Source organism: Homarus americanus, unplaced genomic scaffold, assembly GCF_018991925.1.
Source record: "Homarus americanus isolate GMGI-L3 unplaced genomic scaffold, GMGI_Hamer_2.0 scaffold32583, whole genome shotgun sequence".
NCBI classification, from domain to species: domain Eukaryota; kingdom Metazoa; phylum Arthropoda; class Malacostraca; order Decapoda; family Nephropidae; genus Homarus; species Homarus americanus.
Window position 1 is genome coordinate 33319056 of NW_024713129.1, and position 20498 is coordinate 33339553.

Here is a 20498-nt window from a genome sequence, read left to right on the forward strand (position 1 = left end):
TAAATATTTAGTAGCTTGAGGGACCGAACTAACGGGACAAATTCATTGCGATAGGGCAGTCAAAATATTCTTAAGTGTAGGAATTTGCCTGGTTTGAGAGGAATGAAAGGATTTTTTAGCCCTTTTAAAACAACGATCAACAAACACAGAAGGGTACCCAAGTTTTTGTGCAATGGAACGAATGTGTTTCAATTCATCGTCAATAAATTCAGAGTCACAAATACGCAGACATCTTAAGAACATAGCAGAAAAACTGACATTTTGGTAGACTCCAGGTGATACGATAAAAAGTGTATGAAACTGTCTACCTGTGTGGGCTTTCTGTATACCTTAAATTTGTAGTTTTGGCCATTTCTCATGATAAGCATATCAAAGAATGGAAGGGATCCATTTATTTCTCTTTCAATTTTGAATGTGATACTTGGGACAATATCATTAAGATTGTCTAAAAATTCCAATGGGTCACTGTTTCTAGGCCAAAGACAAAGAACATCATCTATATATCTATACCATGGAGGAATAAAGTCCACTATATTGGGTAGTATACTAGCCTCAAAAAACTCCATATAAATATAGGCTCCTCTATGTGTGTGTTGGTGTTGGTGTGGGGATTAGTGGATGACATCATTATGACCTGACCTCATGTTTAATAAGGTCACCCTCTATATTTAAGCCTCTCTCTGTCCATGTGATCCAGTTGCCTCTGAAGATGTCTTGAATAAAGACGAAAGCTAAGGTGCTCCGTTGTTTCCCTTTTCCCGTGTGATTTTATCAAGATATATATATATACAGGGTACATACACTTATTCTTACAGATGTCTGCAATATTAAACAGTATTTACTAGAATCTACATTTCCACAATCATCACATAAATGAGGCTTTACTAATATGTGGCTACGAGTATATGAGGCTAAACTTACATGAGGCTAAACATACATGACGCTAAGTGTAGATGAGGCTACACACACATAAGGCTAAGAGTATATGAGGCTAAACTTGCATAAAGCGACACATACATCAGACTACAGGTAAATGAGGCTACACTTACAGTACATGAGGATACGCGTATATGAGGTTACACTTACTCGAGGCTACACTTTTATAAGAGTGAACTTTCAAGTAATAAATTAAAGATATTAAATATTGTTTATGAAGCTTTATCATTGGCTCATATTACGCGTGAGTGATTAATACAATGGTGATTAGATTAAAATAATTAATTTCGTCCTGTTATAATCTTTTCAAAGGTTTATATTTGTCTTTGTCTCGTTGAAGATAAAAAATCATCCTCTAGGTCTCATAGCAAGATACTGATTTTCAGCTCCGTGGGCTTTTAACCCCTATAATTATTCTTTATCAATATATCATAGAAAACTCGTAAACAAATATAAACCCACTCGGGCTACGTCTCAGGTCCTTGTATTTATCAGTGGTATACAATGATGTGTTGTAACATGAGCTAAGTCACTTGTACTGTATTCAATGAAGACACTAGATGATCTTACCTGTAGAAGATACAGTAACGTGGGCTGGATTGAAGGTTCCCTCTGAAGTGTGTTCACCCAGTGATGTACTGAAGGGAAGTGACGCCGTGTAGAACCGGACAAGGGTTTTGTTAGTCAGTGACTAAGACAGTTGCCAAGTTTGCCTCTAGAAACTGCCGAACGTTTCCACAAAAAGGCCAAATGTAAGGTCAACCACCCTGTGTTGCCAAACATTACTTAAGCAATTATATTAAATACATAATAATATATAGTGAACAACTGCCTGTGTGCGGTGATTTAAAACCAACAAACTATAATCTTCAAACTTTAGAAATTAAAAAACGTAGATGTATAAACTAAGACGCAGCACCAATAAAGATTCCATTGCTAAACAATTCATTTTTTAACAAAAAAGTCACACAAGTAAACAGATACTGATAATAGGTAGTATATTTAATAACTAATAATATATTAATATTTTTAATACGTACTCACCATTTTGCTGTACAGTTAATAATTAAATAAAAATAGAAGGCCACCTTTATCAATTCATAAAAATCTTCACATTTGTCAAATCCTGCCTTCGATGTTCATGGGTCTTCAATAAGCTCTTGTGCATTGAGTTGTTGTATAAACTTAGCATCTTCTATGGCTTCCAAGGAAAGAATGTTTCTTACTTTTTGTCTTTATATATGTTATATGAGAAAATATTCTCTCAACAAAAGCATTACCTAATGATAATAAATGAACTCTCAAAAGCATTTGTGCAAGTTCAGAAAAACTTTTGACTCCTGCAGCATTCTCATACTTCTGCACAATAACCTAAAAGTTAACTGGAGTTTGTGTTATTTCGTTGTCATCAAATTCTTGTTTCCAGTCCACCATAAGGAGTTTGTCATACTGAAACTGAAGTTGCAGTTGTAAATGTGTGTTCCTACGAGCACTCAGACGATCATCAGTGAGGTGAGTAAATAGTGCTACAATACTTGGAAAAGACGCGCATGTGATTCAGGCACTATAGGTTGAAATTTTATTTATATTTTCAATGATGTCAGTGTCCCTGCCTAGCCTTTTCCTATAAGGGATCTCACAGCAAATATGTTGAAGGAAATCTGTCGTGATGTCAGGGTAGAACCTACCCTCCTTCCGTTGGACGGTGAGAATTTCCAACATAGGACTTCAAACACATCCAACGAAATCCGTTTTGAAGTCAGTGCTTGAGGATTCTGGACGCGGGGACAGCAAGCCTTCTTCGACATCAGGATTTTTTATCCCATGGCAGCATGTCACCGTAACTTAGCCCTCGATGCTGCACACAGGAGAAACGAGAACAGACAAGATAAGGGCATATGGGGAGAGAATTCAGAAAGTTGATCAAGGCAGCTTCACGCCTATGGTGTTCACAGCCTCTGGTAGGATGGGACTAAGTGTAAAATGCTTCTACGCCAGACTCGCGGAGGTGCTATCCGAACAGAAGCAGCAGCCAGAAGTTATGTTACAGCCTGGATTGACTAAGAGGCAACAGTCACTGAATGCCCCATAGATCTCTGCGGCTCAACTAACTCGACACAGCTAGGAGAGCTACTTATGTATTAGGATATTTAATTTTAAGGTAATAGTGGCGGCGAAAGTGTGTCTATTGGGGGAGGCTGGAGGCCAAGTTATTTGGGGAAAAAAATGTGAGAATGACCTACCCGCCTCAGTAGTAATGTGAGAGTGACCTACCCACCTCAGCAGTAATGTTAGAGTGACCAACCCGCCTCAGTAGTAATGTGAGAGTGACCTACCCGCCTGAGTAGTAATGTGAGAGTGACCTACCCGCCTCAGTAGTAATGTGAGAGAGACCTAACCGCCTCAGTAGTAATGTGAGAGTGACCTACCCGCCTCAGTAGTAATGTGAGAGTGACCTACCCGGCTCAGTAGTAATGTGAGAGGACCTGCCCACTTCATTATTAATGTGAGAGTGACCTACCAGCCTCAGTAATAATATAAGTGTGACCTACCCGCCTCAGTAGTAATCTGAGAGTGACTCACCTCCTCAGTAGTAATGTGAGTGACCCACCCGCCTCAGTAGTAATGAAAGAGTGACCTACCCTGCCTCAGTGCACACATATGTGACCACCCGCCTCAGTAATAATATAAGTGTAACCTACCCGCCTCAGTAGTATTGTGAGTGCATCCTACTTACCTCTAGTAATGTGAGAGTGACCTACCCGCCTGAGGCAGTAATGTGAGAGTGACCTACCTGCCTCAGTACAATATAAGTGCACTCTACCTGCCTCAGTACATGAAGAGCAGGTGGACCTACTCCGCCTCTAGCAGTAATGTGTTAGAGTGACCCACCCGCCTCAGTAGTAATGTGAGAGTGACCTACCCGCTTCAATAATAGTAATGTGAGAGTGACCTACCTGCCTCAGTGTGTGTAGTAATATATATAAATGTGTGACCTACCCGCCTCAGTAGTAATGCAGAGTGACTCACCCACTTCATTATTAATGTGAGAGTGACCTACCTGCCTCAGTAGTAATGTGAGAGGACCTACCCACTTCATTGTATTAATGTGAGAGTGACCTACCCAAGCCCTAGTAGTGACAGAGAGTATCCTGTTTCTACCTATAGTAATGTGAGAGGACCTACCCGCCTCAGTAGTAATGTGGGAGAGAGTGACCTACCCACTTCATTATTAATGAGAGTGACCCACCTGCCTCAGTAGTATTGTGAGTGCATCCTACTTACCTCTAGTAATGTGGAGAGTGACCTACCCGCCTCAGTACACATAAGTGTGGCCTACCCGCCTCAGCAGTAATGTTAGAGTGACCTACCCGCCCCAGTAGTAATGTGGAGAGTGACCTACCCGCCTGAGTAGTAATGTGTGAGAGGACCTACCCGCTTCAGTAGTAATATAAATGTGAGCCACAAGCCTCAGTAGTAATGTGGGAGAGTGATCCACCCGCCCTAGTAATAATATAAGTGTGACCTACCCGCCTCAGCAGTATTGTGAGTGCATCCACTTACCTCTACAATGCAGAGTGACCTACCCTGGGCCTCAGTAGTAATGGAGAGCGACCTACCCACTCTCATTAATAATGTATGAGGACTCCAACCGACTTCATTATTAATGAGAGTGACTCATCCGCCTCAGTAGTATTGTGAGTGGATCCACTTATGTCTAGTAATGAGAGTGACCTACCTGCCTCAGTAATAATATAAGTGGACCTACCCGCCTCAGCAGTAATGTTAGAGTGACCTACCCGCCTCAGTAGTAATGTGAGAGTGACCCACCCGCCTGAGTAGTAATGTGAGAGTGACCCACCCGCCTCAGTAGTACATAAAATGTGACCTACACGCCTCACTAGTAATGTGAGAGTGACCTTACCCACATCATTATTAATGTGAGAGGACTCCTACCTGCCTCAGTAGCAATGTGAGAGTGACCCACCCCGCCTCAGTAGTAATGTGAGAGTGACCTACCTGCCCAGTATTACCGTGAGAGTGACCTACCCGCCTCAGTAGTGTAATGTGGAGAGTGACCTACCTGCCTCAGTAGTAATGTGAGAGTGACCTACCTGACTCAGTAGTAATTATAAATAAGTGACCTACGCGCCTCACTAGTAATGTGAGAGTGACTCCACCCACTTCATTCTTAATGTGAGAGGACCTACCTGCCTCAGTAGTAATGTGAGAGTGGGACCTTACCCGCCTCAGTAGTAATGTGAGAGTGACCTACCCGCCTCAGTAGTAATATAATGTGGACCCATGCGCCTCACTAGTAATGTGAGAGTGACTCTACCCACTTCATTATTTATGTGGAGAGTGACCCACCCGCCTCAGGTGCAGAAGTAATGTGTGAGAGTGACCTACCCACCTCAGTAGTAATATAAATGTGACTCCACCCGCCTCAGTAGTAATGTGAGAGTGACCTACCCACTTCATTATTAATGTGAGAGTGACCTACCTGCCTCAGCAGGTGCACAGGAGTGCATCCTACTTACCTCTAGTAATGTGAGAGTGACCTACCCGCCTCAGTAATAATATATGTGTGACTCCACCCGCCTCAGTGTAATAATATAAGTGTGGACCTTACCTGCCTCAATAATAATATAAGTGTGACTCCACCCGCCTCAGCAGTATTGTGAGTGCATCCTACTTTACCTCTAGTAATGTGAGAGTGACTTACCCGCCTCAGTAGTAATGTGAGAGTGACCTACCCACTCAATATTAATGTGAGAGTGACTCCACCGCCTGAGTAGCATTGTGAGTGCATCCTACTTTACCTTGGGGTAATGTGAGAGCGGCACTCCGCCTGAAGTTGTAATGTGAGAGCGACCTACCCGCCTTTCAGTAGTAATGTGAGAGTGACCTGTAAACTTTTTATTATTAATGTGAGTGACCTACCTGCCTCAGTAGTATTGTGGGAGTGCATCCTACTTACCTGTAGTAATGTGAGAGTGACCTACCTGCCTCAGTAGTAATATAAATGTGACTTCTTACCCGCCTCAGTAGTAATGTGAGAGTGACCTACCCACTTCATTATTAATGGGAGAGTGACCTACCCGCCTCAGTAGTAGTAAAGTGAGTGACCCTACCCACTTCATTATTAATGAGAGTGACCTACCCGCCTCAGTGTGCAGTATTGTGAGTGCATCCTACTTACCTCTAGTAATGAGAGTGACCTACCCGCCTCAGTAATAATATAAATGACCTACACGCCTCTAGTAATGTGAGAGTGACTTACTTTTCGAACCTGTTTGACCACTCGAGAGAGCCACGCCTGCGTTAGCTTAGTGCCCTGGCTATCCGCTGCCACCTCAAGTAACGCCACCCCAGAAGGGAAGCTTGAGACACAAATTCTCAAATATACAGTTATGATGATGGAATCCAACTTAGTCAAGATGTTTGTGTTTTCCCGGTTCTCTCTTCATTATATATATATATATATATATATATATATATATATATATATATATATATATATATATATATATATATATGCAAGTAAATCACTGTAGGTGCGGATCTAGGTATATGCTGATATCCACAAGGAAAGAAGAAAACACGAAGTTCCGCAGTTGTGTGAATTACACGAAAGCGCTTGGAAACTTGTGTTTTCTTTCCTTGTTATCAGCATATATATATATATATATATATATATATATATATATATATATATATATATATATATATATATATATATATATATATATATATATATATAGAGAGAGAGAGTATATATATATATATATATATATATATATATATATATATATATATATATATATATATATATATATGCAAGTAAATCACTGTAGCAGCGTGATCTAGTATATGCTGATATCCACAAGGAAAGAAGAAAACACGAAGTTCCCAAGCGCTTTAGTGTAATTCACATCTTCAGGGGTGAGTACAGACTAAAGAGAAATACAAAACAAGGTGTATATATACAGAGGAGGATGAGACCAGGTCCACAATGGTCAGGTATTAGGTAATGACCCTACTAATCTGTAAATAGCACCGTAACGGCTGGTAGTCAGGTCAGAGGGTAAGGTGACCCAACCTTCTCACCTGGTTACAAATCTTCTTAATTACAAAATTGTCCAGTTTGTACATGCCATTACTCAAATTCATGTTGAATGCTTCGGTATGTTTAATGAGACTAGATTCTATGATGTTCCTACTATCAATTGAATTACAAGGTAATATTGAGGAGGCATTATGCCAGTCAATGCAATGCTTGTTATCCCTCAAATGAACAAACAGAGCATTGGATTCCTGGCCTGTCCGAACACTGTATTTGTGTTGTTTAATTCTAGTTACAAGATCTTTACCTGTCTGGCCTAAGTAAAACATATTACATTCCTTGCAAGAAACTTTATAAATGCAACCAATTATGTTGTTGGGGGAGTTCTTGATTAACATTTGTTTAACAATGCATGAGTTTTTAAATGCCACATTGACGTTCCAGGTTTTTAGTTGTAAAGGAATTTGAGAGATTTTTTTGTGAAATGGTAATACTAAGAGATTCTTATGGTCATGGGTGGGCTTGGGATCGGTTCGATAGAAAGATTTCTTAGTAATATTCAGGCATTTGTCTATGAAAGATCTAGGGTATTTAAGGTTTGAGCCAATATTATAGATATATTTATATTCCTCATCAATGAATTTCGGGCTGCAAATTCTCAAAGCACGTAAAAACATTGATGAAAATACTGACTGTTTGACTCTATTATGGTGGGCAGAAAAATAATGATTGTATGGACACACATTAGTAGGTATTCTATAAATACTGAACTTAAAGGTGTTACCTGTTCTGTGGATCAGACAGTCTAGGAAAGGCAATTTACAGTCATGCTCTAATTCCACAGTGAATTTGATCGAGGGGGCTAAGTTATTAAGTTGTGGCAGGAAAGCTTTTAAGTCCTCATTACATGGCCAGAGACATAATACATCATCAACATATCTAAACCAGACTGCTGAAGGTGGTAAAATATTACTTAATAGTTTCTTTTCAAAGAATGCTCTGTTTGTTCATTTGAGGGATAACAAGCATTGCATTGACTGGGATAATGCCTCCTCAATATTACCCTGTAATTCAATTGATAGTAGGAACATCATAGAATCTAGTCTTATTAAACATACCGAAGCATTCAACATGAATTTGAGTAATGGCATGTACAAACTGGACAATTTTGTAATTAAGAAGATTTGTAACCAGGTGAGAAAGTTGGGTCACCTTACCCTCTGGCCTGACCACCAACCGTTGTGTGCTATTTAAAGATTAGTAGCGTCATTACCCAATACCTGACCATTATGGACCTGGTCTCACCCTCCTCTGTATATATACACCTTGGTTTGTATTTCTCTTTAGTCTGTACTCACCCCTGAAGATGTGAATTACACGAGAAAGGCATGGGATGTTTAGATTATAATATCATGCGTAGCCTACAGCGATTTACTTTACATATATATATATATATATATATATATATATATATATATATATAATATATATATAATATATATATGTATATCATATATATATAGATAGTATATATATATATATATATATGTTGTTATATATATATATATTATATATATATATATTATATATATATATTATATATATATATATTATATATATATATATATATATATATATATATATATATATATATATATATATATATATATATATATATATATATATATATATATATATATGCAAGTAAATCACTGTAGGTGCGGTGATCTAGGTATATGCTGATAACTTATTCTGGGACTTCAGGAAACTCCCTATATCAGATAGAGCAAAGAAACTAGAACTTGCATTCCTAGAAAGACGAAGAGTGCGGGGAGATATGATAGAACTATTTAAGTGGGTGAAAGGAATCAATAAAGGTATATAGATGTTCTTATAATATCCGAGCAGGATAGGACTCAAAGCAAACGATTTAAGTTGATGTTTAGGTTTAGGAGGGAGATAGGAAGAACTGGTTTACAAATTGGTGGTAGACGAGTGGAACAGGCTTAGCAACTTTGTAGTAAGTGCTGAACGCTGGAAAGTTTCAAAAGGAGGTTGATAGGATTCATGGATAGAGAGTGGTAGTGGGTCTCTTGACAGGAGCTGCAAATAACAGGCCAATCCCACAATTGCAGACTTTTATTTCTTATGTATGTTCTTATGTTCCTCAACTGCCGCAGGTGATTTAACAGAGTGGCCAGGGGGCTCGTCTTTTCCCCAAACACCGTCCCTTTCCCCACAACACAATGATCCACGGCGGCCATTTCCTATGGTCACCAACACGAAGCACTTAGGGCAACATCCTGTGTTGGTCAGGTAGCAGGGCACTGTGTAGGTAGGTCATGTAGCAGGGTACCACTGGCGAAGCCACATGCGAGAGCTTTTGTATTAAAAAGCCAGCCGTCGGCTATATTGTTCTACACCGAAAAGGGTAAAGTAATTTATGGTCAAAACTGTTCGCAACCCTTTCAATTCTGGAAACACATTGTGGGCAGAACGTAAAATTTACGGAATATCTAATAGAGCAGGAAGGCAACAGTGACTCAGTATTATTAGCTGGAGATCGGCCTGACACTTACGCAGGTTCCTATTGCTCAGAGAATGCGAGCTGGTATCCAAAGAAGTCATCTATGAAAAAGTGAGCATCCCTTGAGTTACCAAAAATATAGGCCGACATCTGATTTCAAGTTAATGTCCTGTGAGGTTCAAATTAATATTTGGTTGCAGGTAAGATGAATTATGAATTAACTGTCAACTACGTAAGACAGCCACTTTAGAGAGGACCAAAATAATAGTTACTGCATCAGCAACATTAATGGACTGCCCACAAGGTTAGGGAGTTCCCATCCACCTGGGAGCTGGAAGAATTAGGAATCAATTATCCTGTGATCAGAGACATTGAACTCCTTATAGCAAATATCGATGTCGGTCTCCATCAGATGCTGAATGATGAGAGGCTTAGGAAAGTGCAGGATTGAACCATTGAGGCTGGTACAGTACTTTTTTCGATAATTGCTGGGCGTACAGAGGTTTCTGTTACTTAGAGTTAAAAAATTTTTTTTAGTTTTTTGGGAATTATGTATGAATATTGTTAGGCACGTAAGTGAGGCATAAATCATACCTTACTTGAAATTGAGTTGTTTGGCGATGGTCTCGACATTCGCGGTGAAGGAATCCTGAGGAGCCACTGGAGTGCCTGGTTTCGTCTTCCTTTCCAATGACAACCGGATATGCATCACCACCAATTCGGAATGTCTGGGCCCATAAGCGGTCTCATTGTTCGGCAAATACTGCATATGCGAAGGATGTTCGTCGACTATATCAGATTTCTTAATGCCAACAATTCTGGAATCAAATTATACACTTTACTTGGATAGATCATTTTGTGCCACTCATAGTAGTGAATATACAAGCACATCTCAGTACTGTCATCTTATAGATTAATTATTGGTATTTATTGTCCAGATGCCTTGATTGCTTTTCAGCTTATTTGTAAAATATTACTACTCACGCTCATCACTTTAAACAACCTGGTTAGTTCTCCTCGACGAAAGTTTTCACTACGCTTATAATAAGTCTGTAAGTCTGCTGAGGCTTTTATCCTCGTGCTGCCCCACTCATCATATCTTCAGCTTAAATATCTGTCAATCCTATTATAAAGTCCAGGTGTAGAACTCAAGCGTTACAGTCATTCATATTTTGACCAAATATGCTTATAAGAGACATAGCCATAAATATGTACACTTGAGGACGATATACCCAACATTGACTTTTGTGACATTCAGCATCTGCCAGCGGGATATGGTGCAAGAGGATCTTATTTTACATTTATCAATTTTCTGGGATTTGCTTGCGGTAAGTGAGTTCTGGTTTCATTATATTTGTAGATCATGCCACAAACCATTGCCATAGCAGAGATATCGAACTCGCATCCTGTTTCTACTGGAAATTATTGTAGTTGTTGCTGTAAAGTGATTCGTGTCATCGTTTTTTATTAATTCCCCAAAAGCCCTATGTGAAAGATCCTTGCTGTTTCAAATCTATTAATCTTTAAATATCAACCTCACCTGAAAGAAGTTGATACCACTGTATCTAGAGGTTATGTCACCCCGGTATAGAAGTCGAACTTGAGCCTTGCCCCGTTGCAGTACACAGACACCGCCTATAAACTAATAGTTGTCTGTTGTCTTCCATTAAAGCCGTAACGACGAGAAGATATATTTACTGATGGTAAAAGCATTGAGAATATTTATATCAAAAACAAGTATTCGAGGCTATGATTTACAAGAAATAAAATGTATTTAGGTTTTAACAAAATCTCGTAATATTAATACGAAATGGTGTGAAAAGAGAATACTCTGGGCACAGTAACAAGGAATCACTAAAACACGGGAAACAAAAACATCAGGATAATGAATATGTCTCATTCTCACCTATTTTTAATCACATTACCCCTCATGGTGCTTCCTCTGAGCCTCGTGTTAGGGTGATGGCCCCGGCCGCTGTGAAAGGAGGTGGTGGTGAAGGTGAGGTAAAGGGTGGATGGTGTTGTGAGACTGTGATGTAAGAGGACGTCCTCCACGCCCCTGCCCCACTCTGCTCACTACAACACACGAAATCCCGGGGCCATCGCCACAGCTCACACCACTCCAGAAACCTGTGGAGAAAATAACACTTAATTACAAAAACAAGACACACCTCACCTGGCAATAAAAAATATAATTACTTTTGTGCTTGTAGTAAACACAACACAATAAGTTGTCAGGTTTTATAATCTTACTTTACGAAATTATGTGTATCCCCAATCAGATGATGTTCAATACGTCATTGTTTTCTCCATCTTGATTTCGTAAGGCCTTTGAACTGGACGTTTCAATCCATTAATGTTCAGAAACAAATTATAAAGTAAATAACAGAAACTTTATCATCAGGAAAATGAAGGTCAGGGTAGTAATACGATGATTATTGTAATGTGGCTGGTATGAATAAGAAATCATCACTATAAGCAGTCGGGCATCACGGCTCATACCACACCCCGTCATGGCTCATTTAGAGTCATCGAAATCTGATTCATTTGTAACTGTGGTCGATTTAATCACCGGCATTCCCAACTGCTGTGTGTCATTCAATCCTACTTCTACAACAAAGTTCCAGCGATGAGGACATTCTCTTCTAGTGGAGGGATCACAATATCAAACACACAATAATAAGGCCAATAATATTAACACTATTTACAACTTTGCGTCAATCGGAATCGAGTATGACGATCATCCAGCTATGATACAATGATATGAGTTATTATGATGTCACCTTTCAGCGGTGAGGCTCTGAGGTGACTCAACAGGCCGATATGGGGCCGGTGAGGACGTCTCGCCAGATGCTGTGTGGAGGGCTAAGCATCTAGTGAGGGGCGGCATAGCGCCTTTCTGGCGAAGGGCTCTGTCTGCCTGGGGTATGCAGCCCTCTAACTCGAAAAGTGGCTGGCACCTTCCTGTGGTGCTGCTCCTCCGCCTTATGGTGCAGAGTGATCGTCTCCCCAGGTGAAGGGTCAGATTTACCCTTTTTTTCAGATTTTGGCCTTCAAGATTGTCCTTATATCTTTTTCGCTGTTCGCCGAAGCGCTGGCTGCTTGCATTATTACTAAGAAGATTGTAAAGTAGCTGCTTTTGCAGTCTACTGCCTTCATGGTACTGGGAACAGTCATTAGTTCCTTAGTAGAAAGGGAGGTCATAGATATGACAACAATTGATCATGACTATAATATATTCACTAGTATACCATATAAAGCACAAGAACAAAAATATACCATACAGAAAAATAACAAAGAAGAATGAGCCATGGATGACCAGAAAACTTAAACATGACATAGGAATAAAAAAGGAATAGAAAAGAAATTAAAAGGAGGGAGGAGCAGTCAGAACAGGTATATAATGAACTATCTAGGAATGTAAAGAAAATGTAAGGAAAAGAGGAGACTATGAAATCAAAATAGTAAGAGAATTCATATGAATCCTAAGGATTTTTTCTAGGCATAGGACAAAGGTCAAGGACAAAGGCCTTAAAGTCAGGAGGAGCAGAAGTGATAAATGGCAGGGAGAAATAAGTAAAGCATTGAATATGTCAGACCAAAGCTTACAGCCCAGAATTACATCACATATAACAGAGGTGGAACTGATATTTAGGGGAAAGGAAGAAGAGAAATTAATGAATATCACTATCAGAAAAGAGGATGTTCTTAAGAGGATAAATAAACTAAAGAAGACAAAATCCCCAGGGCCGGATGAAATTATCCCTCGAGTCTTGAAAGAGTGTAGGGAACAGATTAGCGGACCCCTCGTAAATTTATTTACAAAATCATTAGACACTGGAGTTGTGCCAGACTTGTGGAAACAGGCAAATGTAGTACCCATATTCAAAAAGGGAGACAGAGCATCAGCATCAAATTACCGGCCGATCAGTTTGATGTCAGTAGTGGGGAAATTCCTTGAATCAATTATAGCAGATCTCATCTGATCGCATTTAGAGAAAAGCAAATAAATCTACAACTCTCAACATGGGTATACAAAGGGAAAATCTTGTCTAACAAATATGTTGAAGTTTTTTTAGGAAAGTCTTCGAGGTAATAGATAATGACGAAAATTACGATGTTATTTACTTAGACTTTAGCAAAGCATTTGACAGAGTACCGCATCAGAGGCTTCTGAGAAAAATTAAGGCTCATGGAATCGAGGGGAAAGTTTTAAATTGGATAAAATCATGGCTCACCGATAGAACGCAGAGGGTCAGCGTAGATGGTGTTAAACCTGAGTGGGGCCGTGTAACCAGTGGGGTTCCCCAGGGGTCAGTACTAGGCCCACTTTTGTTCATAATCTACATAAACGATCTAGATACTGGGATCAGCAGTGACATAAGCAAGTTTGCGGATGACACCAAAATAGGGCGGCAGAATAATTCAGGGCAGGATGCAAATGCATTACAGGAGGATCTAAATAAACTGCAGGGGTAGTCTGAAAAATGGCAAATGAAATTCAACACCAGCAAGTGCAGCGTACTTAATATTGGAAGAGAAGTCGACTTGTGAAAGAGACCTAGGGGTACTTGTAAGCCCGGACCTACGGCCTAGAAAACAGTGCGTTAATGTTCGAAATAAGGCAAACAGAGTATTAGGTTTTATATCTAGAAGTGTAAGTCATAAGAGTGCAGAGGTCTTATTGCAACTATATCTTGCGCTAGTCAGGCCGCACCTCGATTATGCGGTTCAGTTCTGGTGCCCTTATTATAGAATGGATATCAATTCACTAGAGTCGGTGCAGGAAAGAATGACTAAAATAATTCCGGGACTTAGAAATCTTCCATATCAGAATAGGTTAAAGAAACTAAACTTGCATTCCCTAGAAAGACGAAGAGTGCGGGGAGATATGACAGAAGTATTTAAGTGGGTGAAAGGAATCAATAAAGGGGATATAGATAAAGTTCTTAATAATAATAATAATAATAATAATTAACGGTTTATTGAAAGAGCTTGGCAGCCAGAAGGCTGAAAATATACAGTTACATATTTGGGGAATGGGTTTCGAATTATAAATAATATACAAGTAACATAAGTGATACAAATAAGATATATAATAACTAGATGGGGAAAAGCTCAAACTACAGTGCATTTCAACATAGTGACAGTGCAAGAAGTAGTATTTACTGGGAGTGAATACACTGGTCGATTACAAGTTATTGATAATTTTTACAATGGTTGGGACTGGGCTGTTCTTATGGCGATCAGTTCGTGCACTTATGGGCTGGTTGCGGTTGTGGTGTCGAACAGCAATTCTCGGGCTAGGGATCTCAGGTGGTAGTAGGAGCCGGTGTCGAGGATGGTGTAGAAGCTCCGAGCAGGATAGGACTCGAAGCAACGGATTTAAGTTGGATAAGTTTAGGTTTAAGAGGGAGATAGGAAGGAACTGGTTCACAAATAGGGTGGTGGATGAGTGGAACAAGCTTAGCAACTTTATAGTAAGTGCTGGAACGCTGGAAAGTTTCAAAAGAGACTGGATAGATTCATGGATGATAGAGAGTGGTAGTAACTCTCGAAAGGAGCTGCCATGCACAGGCCAACCGGCCTATTGCAGACTCCTTATTTTATTATGTTCTTATGTTCTTAAGTACAGTACAGACTGCGTGGTACCCTAACACCACAGGTTGACACACCGCAGGTGTTAAGGAAACCACACCTGGCCAAGACCCACCCGGGCTGTAATAATTACAAAGCACTATTGTCCTGCGACATGACTTCACCTGGGCAAACACCTGTCCAGACCTGACCCAAGGGAGATCAAGGACCCGCTAATCAGCCAGCACCCCTGTTACCCAACCCAACAACCAGGTCAAGACACACCCACTTAAGTAGGAGAGGTCACCCTCCGGCTCCTCCAATATATAGGGGCTGGAGCTCCTCTCACAGGAGAGAGTCTGATATCCAAAGAGGGCCAGCAACCACTTCACCTGTCCCGCTCATCAAAGAAGTCCGTCACTAAAGGCAACGAGGTCTCCACCGGATCCATCAACAGAGTGCTGTCAATTCAATGTATAACAGTAAATGCTGTCTGTGTAGGCTGTAGAAGTGCAGTGATTCCGAAGCTTCCGAACCTTAGAAGTGCCCATTGTTACGACCGTGTCATATTTTTCTATTTCTTTGTATATATAACATGCTTCCATGTTGTTCCATATTATTCCTGTAATGATGTGTTATATTTACTATTATATAATCTAGTCACCTTACCCTGTGCTGTTAAGGTTTTAACTGTTATTATTTGTTCAAGCCCATCTTATTTCTTCATTTAGTATTGTAACAAGCATTCTTTGTTCTCTAACGACCATCTGCATCGTTAAACGATCCACCAGCTGGTCGCACTGGCGGGAAAAGACCATATATATAGTAGTCCACCAACTGACCTAGTTCAGTCCAGTCCTCCTTGTCATTCAGTACACGTTCTTTTGAGTGACACTTGTCACCTGTTACTTGTACTTCATTTTATTTCTGTGATTGTTCCTGTCACCACCAATGTGGTATATCTTGTGAGTACCTATTTATGTCTCTTATGTGTCCATCAGGTCTTGCTTAGTTACATTTAAGTAATTCAGTGTTGTTTTATATGTTTATGCAGTGTTAACGTAATCCAATGATTTATTTTTATTCTTTTGATGTTTCTATGTTTAGTATCATTTGTGTCTTAAAGGTTTCGATAGTGAATCAATTTGTGGTGACAGCCTACGAGGCTCTTTATTGTGTTAATATTTAAATTAATTAAATTCCTAAAGGTTTACATTATTTATTTTTATTCCCTTTTGATTTACTTCACTTTCTTTTTGTTTGGTTACGCCTAGAACCTGGTTATTAAAGTAAATTAAGAAACGGCGTAACACCATTCGACGTGTGAAGTTAAACGAACACATCATAGTCTATCATACCCTGTGTACGAATCCCCCCCATTAATTCCCCCTATGCAACTAGTAAAATAAAGCTGTAACACGCAGTTGTGTTTTATATACTACACCTGTGCTGAGCCTGGGTTAATATACGTAGTCACCCCCCACACCCTCGAGTCACGCTACCAAACTTCCTGTCTTTACATCCTCCTACTATAAATATTCTACCCTCTTCTGGTGAGTTTTGTCTCATTACATTTGATTCTCTTAATTGTTTGATTCCCTTAGTTGTTTGACTCCATTAATTGTTGACTCCCACAATTGTTTGACTCCCTCCCGTAGTTGTTATTTGATATTTGTGTGAGTGGTGTCAGAGTTTTGTGTTATTTTCATAGTAAAGAGATGTCAATCTCTAAGGGTTGTTTGTTATTCCTCGGTAAACCATGATTCTTGACTTTCCTCTTATAAGATCCTGATTAGGCTGGCAAGGGATTTCTATCCCTAAGTCCCAGGCCTTTACAACCTCCACCATCACCTCCACCATCACCTCCACCATCACCATCACCTTCACCACCACCTCCACCATCACCTCTACTATCACCATCACCTCCACCATTACTATTACCTCCACCATCACCTCCACCATCACCTCTACCATTACTATCACCTCCACCATCACCATCACCTCCACCATCACCTCATAAATCACCATCCCCACCACCATTACTATAACCACCATCACCTCCACCATTACTATCACCACCATCACCTCCACCATCACCATCACCTTCACCATCACCTCCACCACCACCTCTACTATCACCATCACCTCCACCATTACTATCACCTCCACCATCACCTCCACCATCACCTCCACCATCACCATCACCATCACACCATCATCTACCACCATCGCGTCCACCATCACCTCCACCATCACCCCATCACCTGCACCATCACCTTCATCAACCATCACCTCCACCATCACCCCATCACTTGCACCATCACCTTCATCAACCATCACCTCCACTATCACCATCATCTCCATTATCACCTCTACCATCACCATCACCTCCACCATCACCTTCACCATCACCTCCACCATCACCTCCACCATCACTACCATCTCCATCACAACACCTCCATCACTACCATCTCCATCACAACACCTCCATCACTACCAACTCCAACCCTATAATAATAATGGTGTAGAAGCTGTCGCCAACACAACAAGCACACCCTAAGTTAGCGAACTGTATGACCCAGTGTCAAGGAATAGTCAGAGAAGACCGAACAACTCGCCTTCTGCACTAGCTAACCATTACCCCGGAAATCGATTAACATCCGGGTTCCCGTTTGCTACTGGGTAGACAGAGGCAAATGGCTTAAAATAAACTTGCCCACAGTTTCACCCTGCTTGCGAGGCAAGCATGATGACCATTACACCACATGTCGCTATGCTTCCATCCCTACCACTACCACCTTCACCAACCCTACCTCCATCACTACCACCTTCATCACTACCACCACCATTTCCACCTCCACCATCACCAAGACCACAACATGCGTTTCCTCTTACCGAGGAAAGAATGGATGAGGAAAAAAACAAATGTGGCTGACTGCTTCTTAACAGATTCAGATCCCTCCTCGTGAAGGCTCAAGGTCGGGTTTAATGTGGTTCATAAAGTTGTATCTTGCCACTGGGTCTTGCCAGGGATTCAATGTGTGTATGTGTGTGTGTGTGTGTGTGTGTCACCTATGTCCCTTGAACTTAAAGAAATATTGATTTTGTGTACATGTTCAAACTGGTATGACCATGATATTCAGGCCCACAGGCACACTATAAACATTTTTATTACAAACACACACACACACACACACACACACACACACACACACACACACACACACACACACACACAGGTTGCAAGTCATTCCAGTTCGGGGTAGTAAGGAGGATCTGGGACTTCCTACTGTCTGCCTTTGTTGTATTGTCTGGTAGGTAACATACATTCTTGTGGAGAGAGAGAGACCCTCACTAAAGCGACCTTTCATCACCAAGACAAACCTAAATGTAATGTCTTCAAACGGAGTACAATCCTCATATTTTAAATTTAGTTAAGCTATTTTAGCTTAGGTTAGGTTAGGTTAGGTAAATTCAGGTTTAGGTGGATAAACTTTATTTTAGCCTAGATTGAGTTAGGCTAATTTTTCATCAGGTTAGGTTAGGTTAGGTTAACTTATGTATGTTAGGTTTGGTTAGTTTAATCTTGGCGTTACTTTGTTTAAGCTACACACACACACACACACATACACACATACATACAGGGGAAACTGCCTATTGGTCACCACAACATACATGTTAATAGTGGGTGGTGTAAATGTTGATAAAAACTTGTTTCTATTGCAAAGGCTCTCCCCTTTCTCTCCCTTTTCATATATTGCTTTTATTGTCCATGTGGCACAGTGATAGCGATACCTGTTCGCACGTAGAGGTCCAGGGTTCGATTCCCGACTACTGGGGTATTGTTTATATAGGGAAGTCTGTGTGTTATGGACTGGTTATATATATACCTGTATATATATGCAGCTGTCGTTTTTGGCAAGTTGGGATAACTTTTTCTTCTCACTGTTCGAACTTATTAGGAACTAATTTGTATAAATTTGTATATGGTAAAATTTGCTCCGTTTCATTTAAGACGACGATTACTATCATAAGATGACAAAATTATAACGAAAGTACAGTAACTGGGGTTAAGTTAGGTTTCCTATGAAACTAGTATTTCATATGTATTACAATGATCTTCATGGCTGTTTAATGACCATTCAGGAGTTTTTAAATAAAAAGAATTGCATAGAAGTTATCGCTAATCGGCAATTATTCCTATTAAGCATAGTTTATTAAGCATAGTTTATACATTCTTTATATACATAACCTCTCTCTCCCTCTCTCTCTCTCTCTCTCTCTCTCTCTCTCTCTCTCTCTCTCTCTCTCTCTCTCTCATCAGAACAAACTTAATGTACACGTAAGATAAAAATACCTCCACAGTTCCAGGAAGGTTGAACAAGTCTTACCTGGCAAGGTCAATAGGAAGAAGGAAGAAACGAGTGAGGCACTGCCTGCTTCTTTCAACCTTTTCTTATCCATTTATTTATTTTTCCCTTTTCTTGTCTCTTTCCCTTCCAAACTCTCTGTTTATACGTTTTACCATCTTTATTTCGTTATTTATTTTTCTCTTAGAAGAAAAAGAAAGCGTCAGGTAGTTGATGTGGCAACTGGAGGAGTGATACCAGGTGCCTCCAGGTGACACTCTCCAGGACCACACCAGTCTGCCTCCTGTCCTGTTTGTTTCAGTACCCACAGGAAATACCCGAGGAAACATATATGTGAGAGAGAGAGAAAGAGAGAGAGAGAGAGAGAGAGAGAGAGAGAGAGAGAGAGAGAGAGAGAGAGAGAGAGAGAGAGAGAGACATATATATATATATATATATATATATATATATATATATATATATATATATATATATATATATATATATATATATATATATATATATATATATATATAATAGAGATAAAGCGAGAGAAGAGCATAGGATGTGGGGGCAATGAAGGCGGAGGTGATTTGTGTGATTACTCTGCCCCTGTTGTACTCCGGACCCGCCACCAGGTGTTGGTCACGACTACACCAGCAGCTTGGTTCATATTTATTCCTGGTATCTACTAACGGGAAGGGACAGTGTGTGTGTGTGTGTGTGTGTGTGTGTGTGTGTGTGTGTGTGTGTATGTGTGTGTGTGTTCTCCAGCGGGTGTTATATGAACACAGACGAGATAGTCACATTCCAACGCAATACTTTAGACAAGGTTGTGAGAAGTATTCGAGGATTTGCGACCACAAGAACCGTTTCTGTGCTTTTGTATTAATGAAACCAACGTGCACCTTTTCCCTGAGCTTGTTCCATTATCTTCTATTCCTTGGTGTAGAGGGTGTAGAAGGGGGTGTATCAGATGTATCAGGATATAGAAAGTGTAAAAATGGCGCATTACAGAAGAGTGTACAAGGCGTAGAAAGCG